The sequence below is a fragment of the Hylobates moloch genome, unplaced genomic scaffold, assembly GCF_009828535.3.
Source record: "Hylobates moloch isolate HMO894 unplaced genomic scaffold, HMol_V3 SCAFFOLD_18, whole genome shotgun sequence".
Taxonomy (NCBI): domain Eukaryota; kingdom Metazoa; phylum Chordata; class Mammalia; order Primates; family Hylobatidae; genus Hylobates; species Hylobates moloch.
Genome location: NW_026652293.1, coordinates 40,626,992 through 40,645,545, shown reverse-complemented (window position 1 = coordinate 40,645,545; position 18,554 = coordinate 40,626,992). Strand labels below are relative to the sequence as shown.

General features: G+C 38.5%; 1 long non-coding RNA gene across 2 annotated transcripts in view; it reads right to left on the bottom strand.

Moving 5' to 3' along the window:
• LOC116457347 (uncharacterized) overlaps window positions 1-18,554 on the bottom strand; it is a 200,448-nt gene that overhangs the window by 61,337 nt on the left and 120,557 nt on the right. For both annotated transcript variants that reach the window (XR_004245002.2, XR_004245004.2), the window contains exons 3-4: window positions 6,469-6,527; window positions 2,617-2,709 (exon numbers count right to left, since the gene is read on the bottom strand). This is a non-coding gene — a long non-coding RNA (uncharacterized LOC116457347). The remainder of the gene's footprint in view (window positions 1-2,616; window positions 2,710-6,468; window positions 6,528-18,554) is intronic.

Genomic DNA, 18,554 nt, shown 5'->3' with positions numbered 1-18,554 from the left:
TCAAGCATCAGAGTTTGAATGGCTCGGCACCTCTTTAATCAAACCAGGGCTGCTCAGTGCAGGGCTTTGTAAGTGAGCTAATTAGTAATGTGCCAGAGACTTACCTGGTTAATCAAATGATTAATCACTCAGTAGACTTCATTCCTCTTGTTTTCTGGCTGTCTTTGGCTCCCGTATTTGGTGTTTTTGTATTTTTGGGGTAATTAGCATTTTAATAGCTGGCAGCCACCATTCAGGATAAAAAAAAAAAGTGACATTGTCTCATTTTAACCATTTTTTGTACACATAAAAATGAGACAGAGGGGGTTCCTTTCTAGAACAGGTTATATGGCTTGACCAAGAAACGTTAAGCCAGTTCTGAGGAAATATGATGTTTGGGTACAAGAGGATTTGAAACTCTATGGAAGGTTTGCGCCTTCCTTTACATATGCAGGCCTGGTTAGAGAACAGATTTTTGAAAATCACATGACCATAAATCAGCTGACTTGATTTTTAGGTTTCTCTCTTCTATTTATTTAATATTTTACTCTTTAAGGTAGTTTTAAAGGGAAAAGAAGGCTAGCCATTTTGGCAAATTCTAATATTGAAAATAGGGCTGCATATTTTATAGTTTTGTTGAGAAAATTGATAAAGTAAGTGCTGTAGTTTGGATGTTTGTCCCCTCCAACCTCACATTGAAATTTAATCCCCAGAGTAGTGATGTTGGAAGGTAGGGCCTAATGGAGGTATTTAGGTCCTGAGGGCAAATTCCTCATGGATGGCTTGGTGCCATTCTCACAGTAGTGAGTGAGTTCTTGCTCTGTTAGTTCCCATAAGAGCTGGTTGTTAAAAAGAGCCTGGCACCTCCCCCTTCTCACCTTTGCTTCCTCTCTCACCATGGGATCACTGCACACACCAGCACCCCTTAGCCTTCTGCCATGAGTGGAAGCAGCCTGAGCTTCTCACCAGGAGCTGAGCAGATGCCGTTGCCATGTATCTTGTACAGCCCAAAGAGCCAACAGCCAAATACATTTTTTTTTAATTTTATAAACTACCCAGCCTCAAGTGTACCTTTATAGCAACACAAAACAAAGACAGTAAGTTAACTTTAAGTTCCATTTTATGTGCTTTCTAGATAAGACGTATTAAAAAAGAACAAATGCATTCCTTTAACTGCAATGTTCCAGCTCTGATCATGTCCGGATTAATGATACTCTTAAAGTTTAGTTATCCAAACTGTTAAAGAGCTTAATTATTGTTTTAAAATATAATAATATAATGGACCAATTTCAATTTAATATCTTAAAATCATTGTCACTCAAAAATATGAAAATGGCTAAGAACTATATTAATCAGTTTCCAGAAATATGTGCACGATGTCATTACAAGTACCCATGAAAATCTGCCCTCCTGCCCTGTCCATGTGACTCCTCAGCCCGTCTTCATAGCCCTGTGGATCTTCACCATGCACACACACCATAGGAGAAGATCCTCTTATTATCCCAATGGCATGGATGGCAATATAACAACAATTATAAATTTGTTTACAATAATTATTTTGGTTGATTCCTGTATTTGGACTCCAAAGTAAATTGCTTTCCATTGCCACATATGCAAAATTCCTACATTCCCAGTACAGAAAATGTAATCAAATAATACTTGACTTTTTTAAAAGGCTAGTGTAAGCCTGAAAGTAGTTGCAAGTGGCATAAGGGTCAATAGGCTTCCATCCTGAAAAGGTGGGGATTCCCTGACCTTCTGGAAACAGCAATATTTCCAGTTGGAACTTCTCTGTCTCTCTCTTTTTATTTTTTTGAGACAGGGTCTGGCTCTATCACCCAGGCTAAAGTGCAGTGGTGCAATCTCAGCTCACTGCAACCTCTGCCTCCCAGGCTGAAACAACTCTCCCACCTCAGCCTTCCAAGTAGCTGGGGCTACAGGTGCATGCAATCACACCCAGCTAATTTTTGTATTTTTTTGTAAAGACAGGGTTTCTCCATGTTGCCAAGGCTGGTCTTGAACTCCTAGGCTCAAGCAATTAATCCATCTTGGCCTCCTAAAGTGCTACAATTGCAGGCATGAGCCACTGAGCCACCTTGCCCAGCCCTAGCTGTAATTTTTCAAACTGCATGGTTCATCATCTCTTCAAAGTAAGTCCCTGATCTTCTGCTTTAGAGAGCCACTGTTTCTGGTGAGAGGAGGTCAAGCACCTCAGGGATGGGGTGAGAGATGTGTGTTGTGTGAGTGTGCATGGGTGTGTGTGAGTGTGTATGTTTGAGTCAAGGAAGAGGTGAAAGTCAATCAACATTACTGGGTGCCTTAAAAAGCAAACAGAAATTTTAAGGACAGGAGTATCCTTATAACTTCAGGATAAAATGGAGAAAACATGGGAGGGTTGAGAATCAAACTGGAGGGATTATATTTCATTTGTTCATATTTCATTACTGTCCCAGAATGGTTTCTAGAAACCTATAATGTAGGCAAAAATTAGTTCTTGAGGCAAAGTTTTGATTATCGAAAAAAAAAAAACTCACAAAATGAAGGATTATAAACAAATACCTCTAAGTTAAAGTACTCTTTAATAACTAGAAAACATAGTCATCAAAAGAGAATTCAGAATAAAGACTAATTGTTCACCTTATTTCCAAGACAGCCCATCCAAGTAGAGGTCCTGAGGGGGGAAATGTGGCCATTTCCTGGACCAGGCATATCCTGTGGTCAGGAGCAGTCCTAGAAATATTAAGAAATGTGACAGGTTTTCAGTTTTTCCTTCTTCAGTTTTACCTATCTCCAATCTGCCTGCCTCCAGAATTATCTTTTTAAAACACAGCTCTCTCCTAGTGATCATTTCAAGCTGCCTTGGACTTGCCACAGTGTTGTCCATCAGATTTCCCCAGTGTCCATCATTCCTTCCCCAACTCTCTCTGCTTCTGGATTACATTAACCCAAAACACCACAAATGTTGTAGCATTCTGTTCCCACTGGACTAAAACAGGACCCTCCATCATCTTCAAGATCTCTCCATCAAATAATTTCTGGACTTCCACAGGCAGAATCTTACTCCTTATTCCTGAACAATTCTACTCATGCAGGCCTCTGCACCTGGACACTAGGCGTCAAGGTGCCCACTGCTCCTCTATAGTACTCAACCAAGCCCTTGTAAACCAAAAGTAAAATTCTAAGCCCCCCAACCAATCGAATGGACCTTCCTCTCAGCCAAGGGCATTCCAAAGTCAACCTGGAAAACTAGTTCAAGCCATGATGGGAAAGGGGGAGTCAGACTTGCCTCATTATATCCTTCTCCCTTTGGAATTCAGGCATAACTGATCACCATTAACATTAAAATAGAAATCTTAAGACTGAAAAAAGACTCTTTGTAACAATGAAATATCAAATTTCAATGTGACTCCAATATAACATTACATGACAGATAGCAGGTCTCGAAAGAAATCGAAGTATTTTACCCCCAAAATATACTTAGGTGACATATTTTGAAATGGCCCTGCAAATCTGTCTCTTGTCAAGGAAATCTACATTCTGGAGAGATTCCCCTTACCTTTCCAGGTCTCTTCCTGATCCAAGAAAGATTAACTTAGAGTCTGGAATGTTTTTAACTCTGACAAGAAACATTTACCATCTACTCTCTCTGAAGCCTCCTACCTGGAGGCTTCATCTACATAATAAGAACCTTGGTCTCCACAACTTCTTATCTTAATGCATATATTCCTTTCTATTGATTCCGGGACTTTAGATAATAGCTTAAATATTTAAACCAATTGCCAACCAGAAAATCTTTGGCCTGGAAGGACACCCCCACTTCACCCTCCACTTCATGTTGTCCTGCCTTTTGAGACTGAACCAATGCCTACCTTACATGTATTGATTGACATCTGCCTGTAACTTCTGTCCCACTAAAATGCATAAAATCAAGCTATAAACTTCTAAACTGATTGAGACTTGTCTCACATATTTTTTGGTTTATCCCTTTTACCTCTGCTCTGCCAAGCCTGATGTTCAATGACCCAAAGGCTTTGATGTGCTAAAGCATCAAAAATTTTGGTAATATTCTGACAATTGGAGAAGAACATTTCTATCCCTTTTGTATAAACCTCCAAGAACAGAGAAAGCAGTACCAAACTGTATGCCTCTTATCCCAAAGTTTGTAGATATTTAAACAAAGCAGTTATTTTCATTTCTATGTATGGTAACTCTGTGCTGCTTAAGATCCATCCTTTAAAAAAGCCTAAGGCAGGTTAGGAAACAAACCCAAATGGTGGCCAGAGCATAGGTTTTTTCTTGGGAGTCAACTACCCACTTCCTAAAACCTAAGGCCTCTCAACTGCTTCTCCAGACATGCCCAAATGTGTCTGTCTGGATCCCAAAAGTGGAAACATTATGACTTCTTTCACAGGAGGATCCTCAATATTCCCCAAAATAGTTCCATCAGATACAAACCTGAAGTTTTCCCAATAGCCTCAAGCATGCCTGGACCTGTAAGCAGACCTGGCCCATGCTCAAACTGAAACCCAGCTACACCTTGATTTATGGGTTGAATGGGAGAACATGAGTATCTGCCAAAAAAAGGAAGTATTTGAACCACATTTTGAAGAAAGAGTCAGATTTATGCAAACACTGTGGGGCAACGATTCATGAAGAGGGAACATGACAGAGAAAACAGAATCATGACAGAGGCCAACTATCTAATGAATTCATTTTAATCAAACTTTGTTAAGGTGTCCAGAGAAGGACATACTGACATTCTTTGAGATCATATTGACTCATAGTAACCACTCAATAAATTTTGTTGAATGAATAAATGAACAAATCATTTCACTTTCTTTAAGTGAATTAAATTTGACTCTGAGTCCCAGCTTGCTACAGACAAGAAGGATTCCATTTCAGTCACTTTTGAAGGGGAATTCCTTCTCTTCCTAGGGTTTTAAAGACAATCAAGGAGGTTGACGTGGTGTCCAAAAAGTAAGAGATTACTCCATCATATCCTCATCTTCCAATTGTCTGTTTTGTGCATGAGGCTACTGGACGAACTTGTCCTCCCCCATCTAGCAGGTGAGGATGCTTCAGGTGGGCTCAGATGTACTTTCACAGCAGTCCTTTTCACTCAACAGAGGCCTGACCACAGAACCAATGCCTGCTCGTAAAACCTCAGTGGCAGCCTCCACAATCCTCTCACAGACACCTCCCCATCTTTGATGCATCAGACACATAGGTCACAGATCTCCGCCACTCATGGAAACACTAAAAGCACTACCTACCCCTGTCTCCACCAGAGAAAAGGAAAACGTCTCCTTTCACCTTTGAGTGAATCCCGTTCTATTTCCTGGGCCCACAGCACCTTATAAACCATGAGTTTATAAGCCCAAATAGAATTATGTGTGTTTTTCTCCAGGTGCTTTACAATTTTTATTCTTAATCCTGATGCATAGAAACTATTAATAATCCCTTAGACAAGGAACTCAAACTCAGAACACAAAGATTCACCTCTTCTATTATGGTAAGGAAGAGGAAAACATCTCTTGTCCATTCAGGTCTCTTCAGAGTAGCCAGAACAAAACCCAAAATAAGGTTACAGCATATAATTTTGCCCCATCATCACACTAATCCCCATGACACTGTGCATAATTGTGTCCAAAAAAATTGAATTGAGAGTCAGAAGACTCCACCATCCTGGAAGCACTTCAGCACAGTATGGTTCCACTATCTCCATGTAAATTTTGTCCTAGGGATCTCCCAAGACTATCATGGAGATCATATGAGAAAAGAAATTTTATAAATGCTGGAAGCCAGGGAAAGAGTGCTTGCTAGTGTAGTGTGGACCATGCCAAGAGCCAACAGACATCTAGATTAGCTGTGCCTGCTCCCTGTGATTCTGAGAAAATGTCCTCAGAGTTCTAGTAACCTGTCTGACCTTGGAACCAGTGCCCCATCTCCTCATTGGCTGTTGTCACCATTTCCCCTACAGTCCTGGAAGAAGAACAGGCCCTAGTGGTGACCCACAAGAAATGCCAGGCAGAAATGCGATCCTTGGGCCACTGCAGGGCAAGAGAGCAGGTCAATCACCTGCGCAATGTTTGCTGTGGGGCCCAAGGCCTGAAAGGCTGCTTTGTTCAGCCACCAGGTAAGCTGCAAGAGGAAGGTGCTTCTCCAGCCACTGCCACCAAGACCTGCACAAAGCACTTATTCAGAGACCCAGGCCTAGCCATGCCCTCTGATACTGCCTCTGACTTACTGGGTTGCCTATACAAAGATCATTTCCCCACCTGCACCCTCCCATTCCTGACCCTGCTACTGCACAATGCCACTCAGAGAGCATGGGTAGAATATTACGTTCCAGAGAGAAAAGGCAATGCTCAGGCTGAAAAAAGACCAGGCTGCAGTTGAGGACAATCCTCTTTCACCACAGAGCTCTCAATGTCCCTGCAGACAATAGGCCTCTGTGCAGCCCCATCTTCTTATGCAAGGACGACTTACATGTTTTCATCTTTGGAAACTTCAAACTGCTCAGTCCCCAGGAACAAGGAAATGTCTGTCTAGGAGAGACGAGGAGAGAGGAGGTGAGATTTGTCACTTCAAAATAATCTCCTGGCCAGGTTTATTTATTCCCATGGGCAATGCCAGATTTTTGCCAGTTTATTCTTTAATTCATTTAAACAGTCAATGTCTACAGAACACCTACCATGTGTTAAGACCACCCTGCCCTCAAGCAGATAGTGTCCAAGGGTTTGAAAAAGCATTTTGTAAATTGATTTTGTATGGGCATCCTTTTTCCCACTAAACTTTACACCTAACATTTGATCTTCATTCTGTCCTGGCTCCTGAATCCCTTCTGAGTTATCATTATGTGAGCATAAAGATCAAAATTTTGAGTTTCCCAGGCACTCTCCTGCTAGTGGAAATGCCAACTGCCATAACACCTATCGAGGATAATTTGACAATGTATTTAAAAACTACATATGTGTTTACCCTTAACCCTAGCAATATTACTTCTAAGATTTAACCCTGAATATACACCTTTAATATGTGTGTATTATTACATATACATAGTGTTACCCAGTGCAACACTATTTTTATATGTAAAATATTGGAAAGTACCTAAACATATCCAAGAATAAGAGACTGGTTGAATATACCATAGTATATATACACAATAGAGTACTATGCTGCTGTTAAAAAAAAATGATGATCTCTACACACTAATTTGGAGGAATTTCCAGGAGATACTGTTAAGTGCAAAAGCAAAATGCAAAGTAGCCTATATAGTATGCTATCTTTTGTGTAAAATATGAGAAAATAAGAAAACATACAAGTTTCTGCTTAACCTTACCCCCTACAAAAGAAAGAAAAGAAACAAGGAAAGGAAAAACAGAAAGCAATTAAGTTGGTTACCTACAGAGATGAGGAAACAGGAAGAAAGAGATATGGGAAAGAGTGACACTCCTCTAAATACAGCTGCTCATAGGGCTTTGGCTTGAAAAGCTGTTATGTTTTACACGTTAAAGAAAATAAAATGTATCCAATAAATATGGGAAGGGCAAAAAAAATTCTGAAAGCAAACCATAAAATTGAACCCAAGTGTATTTCAAATGAATTGCATAACCTCACTGACCAGAGAAACAGGTAGAAAAGTTTAACAAAAGTCACATGAACACTGCATTCAACTATATATATGCTCAGTTTTAGGCAGGGTAGAGGGTGGGAAACCATACATTCTGAACTCTTTTTAATGAGTTTGTTTTTTGTAGTGGTTTAAGTGAAGCAATTCAAAAACTATTTTACGTGTATTATGGAAGTGAGCAAATAAAGAAATGTTTTGATATTGATGGGATCCAGAATTTTCATTGTGGAAGAAAGGATGTGTAAATATGGAGTAGAAGAAGGAAATAAAGAATTCTATGATGGTGGATTGAAATTGGAGGCTATTGTTAGGGATTCAGGTTTTCTAATGTATATGTGTTTGTGTATACCTTTCCTGGCTCTTTCCTAGCTCTGTCTGCTGAAAGGGTCTAGAAGCAAAGACACTCCAGTAGCAATGAGCATACTTAGCTCCCAGATTTTTGTCTCTAATGCCATTCCCCACCAAAAGGAACCAGGGCACCACAGAGAGATGGCTGATTTCAAAGCTGGGGCAAGTTGTGTATAACATGAGTCTGGAAAAATGAGTTGTGCCAGAAAGTAAAGAAATACTCAAAAAGTGGTTGAGAGCATATCACAAGTACATAGGAGCCAGCTTGAAGGGGCTACCACTGACTGAATATGACATGATTTGACCACCAATTAATTAAAAGTGGTGATTAATTATAGAACTTTAAAAATAGGAATCCTTGGGTCCATTTTTATGATAAATCTAGATAGATAGATGATAGATAATAGATTAGGTAGATAGATGATAGATGATAGATAGATAGACAGATGATAGATGATAGATAGATAGATAGATAGATAGATAGATAGATAGATAGATAGATAGATAGATAGATGATAGATAGATAGATAGAAGTAAAAATGGTAAATTAGAAGTGCTAGTAAATATAGAAGTTCTGAAGTTGGAAAAAAATCATCATTTTGTAACCATCATAGTATAAAACTGGTTCAGACAAAGGAATCATCCATAGATGTTAAATCTATGGGGAAATTTTGATAAGGAGAATGATATGTATTTGCATGACCTTAAAATGTCTCCCTACATTTTGCTGATTGGTAAGAGAAAGAGAGAAATAGTAACTAAACAGTAGAGAAATGAAAAATGACCTTGACTGGGTGATCAACGTTAACACCACCAATGAGGGGCAGATGGACACCATGTACTTCCAAATGCCATGCCCTGAGAAGGACATCACTTAAGTGGCCTAGAATGCATAAACTGAAGCAAATTATGAGGAAATATGAGATTGCCATCCTGCAAATTAGATACACTCTATTTTAAGCAGGGAGGAGGCTGTATTTGTTTTTAATGTCAGTATCATAAAAGAAAAAGAAAGCCCTATAGAAATGTTTCAGATTGAAGGAGACTAAAGATACATGGCAACTAAAGCCAATACTTAGCCTTTGACTGATCCCATAATGGAGGTAAAAAAATGCTATAAACGATATTATTGAGTCAATTGACAAAACTGGAATAGGGACAGCAGATTCTATCAAGGTATTACATCAGCATCTACTGAAATTAATAACCACCTTGCAGTTATGAAGGAAAACACCATTATTTCTAGCAAGTACACACTGTAATATTTAGGATAAAAGCTATAATATATGTAACTCACGCTCAAATGGCTCTCCAAAGCTGCATGTGTGTGTGTGTGTGTGTGTGCACATGCACGCTCATGTGTGTATGGAAAAAAGAGAAGAAATGGTAAAGGAAATGGGGAAAATGTTAACAACAGTAAAATATGGATAAAGGACATATGGCTGTCTTTTGTACTGTTTTTACTCTGTGATTTTTCTTCAAATTTATTTTCATTTTTTAAAAAATATTTTTGAGTTCTGGCACTCTGAAGATTTAACAAAAGGAAAAAATGTGGATTTTTTTTTCAGCTGCCATAAAAAGTGGAAGTAATTCTTTGATAGAAGAAAATTCCCATAGACTTGCATAGAAATTATTTAGGAGTTAATTTTCCCATTATATTTTTCTCCTTTGAGAAGCTTCCAGTGATTTCAAACACTACAGTGATTAAAAACTCAATTGGCTGAAGCCAAAATCACATTAATAAAATAAAAATCAAAATTTAAATAGTCAAAAGGAAGAACAATGGAAAACACATGCTTAATTGTTATCTGCAAATATAGTTAAATTGGAATTATTTGGTCAAACATATTTACAAATGTCACAGAGAGAAAATGACCAACACAATTTTGAGAACTACATAATGGTTTAAATGCTTCAGAAGTATAATTTTTAAAAGTTAAACAATAAAACATTCAGTAGATTTATAGAATCTTTCATTATTAAATAAATGACTGTATTTTTCTTCTTAAAAATTTTTTAAAAACTTTTTTTTCTTAATTTTGAGTTTCTGGTGATTACATTTCAAAAGAGCAATGTGAACCTTATTGCCTCAGACTACGCTCTGGTATATGTCAGCACTTTTCACTGCAGCAGCTCTTGGCCCTTTCATGTGTTCTTCCTAAAGCCATTATCTGAAGATTCTGACATGTAAGGGACACATTCCGGGTGCACACTTCATTGCAGAGCACAGAGGGTAAGGTGAATGAAGATAAAGTGTGTCCTCAGTCAGGCTAGTAGTCCTTGGTACTTGGGTCATCTTAAGTTACTTGGAACAATGATACCTACCACACCAGAATTATACCAAGAACTTTATGCATATTATCTCATTTAATCTTCACAATACTGAGATGGGGCAATAATGTCCTTGGAAAGGAAGTCAAGATATAGTGAGTTTGACCTGTGAGAAGTGGCAGAGCCAAGACTAGAATCCAGATTTTCTGGTTCCAAAGCTTGTGCCCTTTCATCTGTATGGTTTATTACCTCCCCGAGAGGTAGAGAAACCAGGGCCAACTGGCCAATCTTACACAATCTCTAGCTCTTAGTTCAGATGCTACAGCCTCTACAAAGTCTTCCTTGAACCCCAGGAAGGCATTGATGCTGCTTTTCTTATTCTCCCATCTCACTTTGCACATACCACCAAAAAAAAAAACGATAATCTTGTTGCTTTATTGTTTTTGCATGTTTGTTTTACTTTCTGCACTTTGATTTCTTTGAGAATAGAAATTAGCTTTTCTTCTCTAGATTCCTAGTGACTATCATAGGGACTAGTTCATAAAATATATTCTATAAATGCTATTGAAGTCATATTGGATTTTAATAAGTATTTATTGAGCCTTTAAAACAGCTGTACAGTGCTCTCATTTCATTCATACAGAAATTGAGACTTAACTTGAGCCTCAAGTCAACAGCTTGATAAGATTTTGTGCAAAGGCTAATATGATCTTACACCTCATTAATAGAAAAATTGTATGTAGAAAAAGAAAGTGATGATGAGCATTTTTTCATGTGTCTGTTGGCTGCATAAATGTCTTCTTTTGAGGAGTGTCTGTTCATATCCTTTGCCCACTTGTTGATGGGGTTGTTTGTTTTCTTCTTGTAAATTTGTTCGAGTTCTTTGTAGATTCTAGATATTAGCCCATTGTCAGATGAGTAGATTGTAAAAATTTTCTCCCAGAGAAATGCAAATCAAAACCACAATGAGATACCATCTCACACCAGTTAGAATGGAGATCATTAAAAAGTCAGGAAACAACAGGTGCTGGAGAGGATGTGGAGAAACAGAAACAATTTTACACTGTTGGTGGGACTGTAAACTGGTTCAACCATTGTGGAAGACAGTGTGGCAATTCCTAGGGATCTAGAACTAGAAATATCATTTGATCCAGCCATCTCATTACTGGGTATATACCCAAAGGATTATAAATCATGCTGCTATAAAGACACATGCACATGTATGTTTATCGCAGCACTGTTCACAATAGCAAAGACCTGGAACCAACCCAAATGTCCAACAATGATAGACTGGATTAATAAAATGTGGCACATATACACCATGGAATACTATGCAGCCACAAGAAAGGATGAGTTCATGTCCTTTGTAGGGACATGGATGAAGCTGGAGACCATCATTCTCAGCAAACTATCGCAAGGACAAAAAACCAAACACCGCATGTTCTCACTCGTAGGTGGGAATTGAACAATGAGAACACTTGGACACAGGAAGGGGAACATCACACACCAAGGCCTGTTGTGGGGTGGGGGGAGAGGGAAGGGATAGCATTGGGAGATATACCTAATGTAAATGACGAGTTAATGGGTGCAGCACACCAACATGGCACATGTATACATATGTAACAAACGTGCACATTGTGCACATGTACCCTAGAACTTGAAGTATAATAATAAAAATAAAGAAAGAAAGAATAATTAATAATATTAAAAAAAGAAAGAGAAAATGGATGACCTAATCCACTACAGCTAATCAGGCCAGGCCCAGAGACTTAAACTGTGGTCTACATCCACATGAAGGCAAATGTCGGCAGACTGGGTAGAGCCTCAGAGCAGTATGAAAGTAGATGGTGCTCAGTGCCAATGCTGTATAACTGGAGATCAAAGGGACTGGGGTAATGACAACTTAGGGAGTCATGATGGCTATTTTCAAGCACCTTAGTGCATTCAACTTCCCTAGCTGAGCACCAACAGATGAACTTCAGCTAATGTATAGATGTCACCAGGAAGGATTTTCTTTCAATAAAATAAAATAAAAAAAATTCTTTTGTACATATCTCCAAAGATGGAATAAGCTGCTTCAGGTAATAGTGAGCTGTCTGTCATTAGAATTACACAGGCAATGAATGGAAGACCACATGTTAGGAAAGTTTTAGAGGGGATTCTTAAACAGAATAGTAGTCTAGGTTAGGGGCTCCTAAATTCTGCTCTTTGGACTGATGTAAAGCTACCACAACAAAATATAAACAAAAGTAGCAAGTTTTTCACAATACTGTATTAATTCAATTTAAACAACTGTCCTTTATTTAAAAATTATGCTTTTTGGCATCACATTTCTTTTTCATAATGAAATGAGAATGACGAGCAAATGCCTTGACTTGGAGGAAAAAAAACAGCTTAACTACTCTGTGTTGGTTGCCAAAATGTCTTTTAAAATTATAGTGACCTATGAGATTCAAAAGTGTATCAGCTAATGGGCCAGATAACCTCTGAGGTTCCTTCTACCCACAAGAGTGAATGACTCTACATCTCACAGACTCTGAAAACCGAGTTCCAGCAACCAGGCCCAGTAAAAATTCACTGGTTGGAGTCATGCATGCCTGGCTTCACATCAGGGCCAGCTGCTTACCAGTCAAGAGACTGAGCAAGTTAAGATCTTTGAACCTCAGTTTTTTTATCCTTAAAATAAGAATAAAATTAAAATGCAGCACTGCAAGATCACTGGCTTTGGAGCCCAACACATATAGGCATGTGTGGTAGGTAACAAAAATGGCCACAATTCTTTACACTTCTTCCACCAAGAGGTGTAATTTACTTCTCCATCCTTTATATCTGTGTTGAACTTGTGCTGCTTTTGCAAAAGGATGTAGCAGAAGCAACATTCTGAACCTGAGCCTCAAGTGTCTGCTCACGTTTGCTGTTGGTCTTGGAACACTCCCTGTCTTCTATGTGAATGAGCTCAGGCTGGCCTGCTAGTTGATGAGGCCCACTCACTCCCATTGCTCCAGTCAAGAGCCAGCCAAAAACCAGAAAGGCCATTTAAGACCAGCCAGTCTCAGGCAGGCCTCCATCTGAACACAGATGCAGGAGCAAGCCCAGTTAGTATCAACCAAGCCTGACCCAGATCATCAGAAACACCCAACTGGCCCTTAAACTCATGAGTAATAATAAATGGTAGTTATTTGAAGCCACTGCACCTTAGGGTGGTTCATTATTATGCAAAAACTAACTGATACATTTTCTTTCCAGAGTTTATATATTTCAAAGTCCTAGCCAAGTGTCCTTGATCAAGTTATTTATAGTGTTTTAGCTTCAATATCCTTACCTGTAAAATAGACGAAAAATTCCTACCTCATAAGTTTATTGTAAGAACCAAGTGATACAACATTATTAAAATATTTGGCACACAGTGTGTAGCATATATTTAAAAGACATTTAAAATGTCTGTTAAAATTATAGTGACCTATGAAATTCAAGTAGCAAATAACTAATGGTAATAGTGATAGTAGAAACAGTAAAATTATAATGCCTTATAAAACTCAAGTAGTGAAAAAACAGTGGTAATAATAGTGATAGTATAAGTAGCAATACTTCCTCCACACCGTTCCCTCCACATTGATTCCAGCTCTGAGAAATGGCAAGCAAAGTTTGTTTGAAATCGCTGTTCATCCTGTGACTAATAAGATGTGTTATGCCAAAATTACGCAGCCAGAGTTCGATTGATTTTATATTCCTGACTTGCAGTCTGAAATATTTAGTAATACTGTACAAGGTGGGTGCTAGGGTGGCCCCAGAATTCAGAATTTTCATTCCACTCTTCAGAGAGTTAACAACATGACTGTTTCTAGAGGCAAAGAACCTTAGATGGCCAGGAGGGTGGAGACAGGTAGAGCTAGCTCATTTTGAAGGGTCACTGGGCTGGCATTCTCCCAGGGGCTTTACATATATTATTCACAACAATCTTGGGTTGAGCATTTTCATCCCTGTGTACTGATGAAGACATTGATTTGAAAAGGTTGGTTAGTGAATTTCTCATGATAGTATAAACAATAAGGGACAGAGCTAGTATTGCACACAGGTCAATTATGTCCAGAGCTGTTGATCCCTCCTCTAAAGACTCACTGTCTTCGAAATCATCTAAGACATCTCTCTCACGGTGGCCCCCTCATCACCCCACATCTGTTGCCTTTGCAGTCAGTCAGCCCACATCATGGCTGTCATCTCTCACCTGCATACTTACAGTAGCCTTTTGTCTCCCTGCCTGCAGGATCACCCTTTGACAACGGCCCCACTCCTGCCAGAGGGACCCCCATGGCATGTGGGTTATATCAAATTCCCCTTTCAACATTATCCCCTGTCTTTCCTTTACCTACACGATAAAATCAAAACATGGTATGGTTGACTCTGCCTACCTCATCAGCCACAGATTCTAACTCTCCTCCTTCCAAGCCACGCTAAGCGACTTCAGCTCCTTCCAGACCACACTAAGTAACTTTAGCTTCCATGGCCCACCATGCTTTTCCCTGCTGCCATGTCATGGTGCATCTTGTGTTCTGTTTTATTTTTCCCAAGGGCTTGACTTTCTGACAAACTCTGACTTGATCTTCAAGTTTCCCTTCAAATGTCAAAACTTTGTACTGTCTTCTCTGAAGCCCCTAAGCAGGTTTAGATCATTTCCACCATCCCTCTTCTCTCCCAATTAAAGTAATAGTCATCTTATATTTGTTGCTCTCTCTGTCTTTCCCATAAAATCACAAAGCAGTCATCACCCCAAATTAGTTAGATTATGGTGAAAATATTTTGAATTTGTATCTTGCTAATAAAAAAAGTTTATTATAGTGGCCTCTGCTGTTTAGTAATAGGCAAGAAACCAAAGTAGAAACCAAGTTAGATTTCACTAAGTAGTTATGAGACTTTGAACTATGGAGACTGTCAGAGCTATAGGTGAACAGATTTCTGATAAACACCTCATTTTTAGATATAATAAAGAACAGCTGAAAGCAAACAATCATATTTGAAACTGAGGAAACACTGGCCATGAAGAAAATGAGAGAAAGAGGACAAGGAAAATCTTAATGGAATAAATAGCAAAACCTGCAGAAAGGCTTAGAGAAATCATTTACTTCAATTTTCAGAGGTGCCAAGCACAGAATGCATTTTCCTGATGAGTAAGGAAGAGGAAATTTTGTGAGAAACAAAATCTTTCCAAAGCAGGTGCTAAAGAAATTAAAGCTCACAGAGGATGGACCAAGGCCAGCATTATAATCCACATGGTAAAGAAGGAAAAGGTATGTGTCTGGGCCAAGAGCAGAAAGGGATTGAAGAGAGATGGAGTAACACGGGGGATACCAAGGGAACTTCCTGGTGTAACCTGTGCTCATTTAAACAAAGGCTTATCCCCTTCAGACCTCAGACAGCATTCCAAGGAACACCTACACACTGGAGATGTGGGCCATCCTTCAGTTACTCCACAGAGAAATACTAGCATCTATTGTGAATAGTGCCGCAATAAACATACGTGTGCCTGTGTCTTTATAGCAGCATGATTTATAATCCTTTGGGTATATACCCAGTAATGGGATGGCTGGGTCAAATGGTATTTCTAGTTCTAGATCCTTGAGGAATCACCACACTGTCTTCCACAATGGTTGAACTAGTTTACAGTCCCACCAACAGTGTAAAAGTGTTCCTGTTTCTCCACATCCTCTCCAGCACCTGTTGTTTCCTGACTTTTTAATGACCGCCTTGGAACCAACCCAAATGTCCAACAATGATAGACTGGATTAAGAAAATGTGGTACATATACACCATGGAATACAATGCAGCCATAAGAAAGGATGAGTTCATGTCCTTTGTAGGGACATGGATGAAGCTGGAAACCATCATTCTCAGCAAACTATGACAAGGACAAAAAACCAAACACCACATGTTCTCACTCATAGGTGGGAATTGAACAATGAGAACACTGGGACACAGGAAGGGGAACATCATACACCGGGGCCTGTTGTGGGGTGGGGGGAGGGGGGAGGGATAGCATTAGGAAATATACCTACTGTAAATGACGAGTTAATGGGTGCAGCACACCAACATGGCACATGTATACATACGTAACGAACCTGCACGTTGTGCACATGTACCCTAGAACTTAAAGTATAATAAAAATATATAAAAAAAAAAAAAGAAAGAAATACTAGCATCATTTTGTTGCCTGGATCACAGAATTGTAAGGATAATTTAATTACCATTTCTTCAGGTATAAAGATGAGAATGCCCTCAAGCACATTCAAAACTAAAACCACAACATTTATGAGCCTTTCTTGAAGAAGGTACCTAATAACGAAATACAGCAAACCAATGATGCTTCAAAATAAAAGAACTCAATAGAAAAGCCATGGTAAAATGGCTGGTAGTGAGCACTAAATGAATTCAAGTGTTGAACAGAGGTTAAACAACTGTGAGAATTATGGTTACAGGATAGAATACAAATGTTATAAATTCCAACAATGTAAAATAATTTTACTAGAAAAACCCAGGTGATGCAAGCAGGGCATGGGGAGGCATAAACTAGTATTCTTATATTTCAAAAAAATTCTACAGTTAATAGATAATAACCAATTTGAAACATTCATTTAAAAATATTTTTTTCTCATCCCCTTCATGTGTTTTATATTGTTTTTCTTAGCCTCTGAGGTACCTTTAAAGAATGAAGTTCCCTTGTAAAGACACAATCTGAGGTTCAGCAATTCATTATGTTTCTTCCTTCCATTCAATTCAAGAAAAAATGTTTTATTTTAAATGATATGCATATAAAAAATCCCATCTTTATAAAATTATTTGTACTCAGCTTAATTTGTGTTTTCAAAGACAGGTGTACAAAACAATACTCTCTAAAAATCACAATGCTAATATCTTGGAGGAATAATTTTTTTTCTGTTTTGAAACAGAGTTTCACTCTTGTTGCCCAGGCTAGAGTGCAATGGCACGATCTCGGCTCACTGCAACCTCCACCTCCCGGGTTCAAGCAATTCTCCTGCCTCAGCCTCCCGAGTAGTTGGGATTATAGGCATCTGCCGCCATGTCTGGCTAATTTTGTATTTTTAGTAGAGACGGGGTTTTTCCATGTTGGTCTGGCTGGTCTCGAACTCCTGACCTCAGGTGATCCACCTGCCTCAGCCTCCCAAAGTGCTAGGATTACAGGCGTGAGCCACTGCACCGGCCAGGAGGAAGAATTTTAGACGAGATTTTACTTTCTTCTGTGAACTTTTCACTTGAACCAGATTTTGTGCTGGTTCCTTGATTTTTATTCTTAGCATGTACCATATTTGGAAAAAAAATAACAAAGATGACATTCTTTTTAAAAGGATTTTCATACAATTTAAAAAAAATAAAATTGATTTTGGCTCTCATACCTACTCTGGTTGGTTCGTGACAGTTGTCTGGAACACCATGTTAAAATGGATTCTGAGCTCCACAGAAAACAATTATCTGATAGATCAGTAAATCTGCCATGGCCGCCAAGAAGGAGTGAGGTCATACAGCCTATATGTAGAGCCCGTGGTCATACATACAGTCATATAGTCAACATTCCAACAGTCTAATAAAAATAAGACTGAAATTTTGTGTATAACAAAGAAGTCAAGTGAGGACAGCTGTATACATCATTCACTCAATAAAAGTTGACTAATCCAAGACTTACATAGGCTAGAGAGTTTATATACATCTAGACAGTACAATTTATAGGCAACCATAAAAAGAGGAAAAATGATGATTGTATTATACTAATCTCTCTATTAGCAAATATGTAAAATTGCTATAATATAAAATAGTTAAAAAACAGAAAGTTACAACAGAATTAATGTAGAACCCTCTGTCATTCTAAGAACAAGTAGTTTTCATCCATAGATAGATAAACTATGTGGAAAAAAAAGTCCATACATCTCCTTGAGAGAGGCCTTTTCAATAAAATTCTAAGTTTATGTTTAATAATTATGTGGGAAAAAAAGTCCATATATCTCCTTGAGAGAGGCCTTTTCAATAAATTTCTAAGTTTATGTTTAATAATTATTTGTCAACAATTATAATGTATATAGTTTTTTTATCAGATGGTAACTAAGAATAATTAGAGTGATAACTCAATCCAGAAGAGAGAATATTAAACAATTCTGGATGGCACCAAGATTTTTTTAAATTATGTTTCAAAGGGGAAAAAAGCACACACAAGTAAAGAATGAGTACATTTAAATGATTTCATCATCTTGTCACCCTACAAATGCTTACTGAAGCAAATGCAGACCCGGTTCTGTGCTGGTTGCTGGAAGCATGGAGA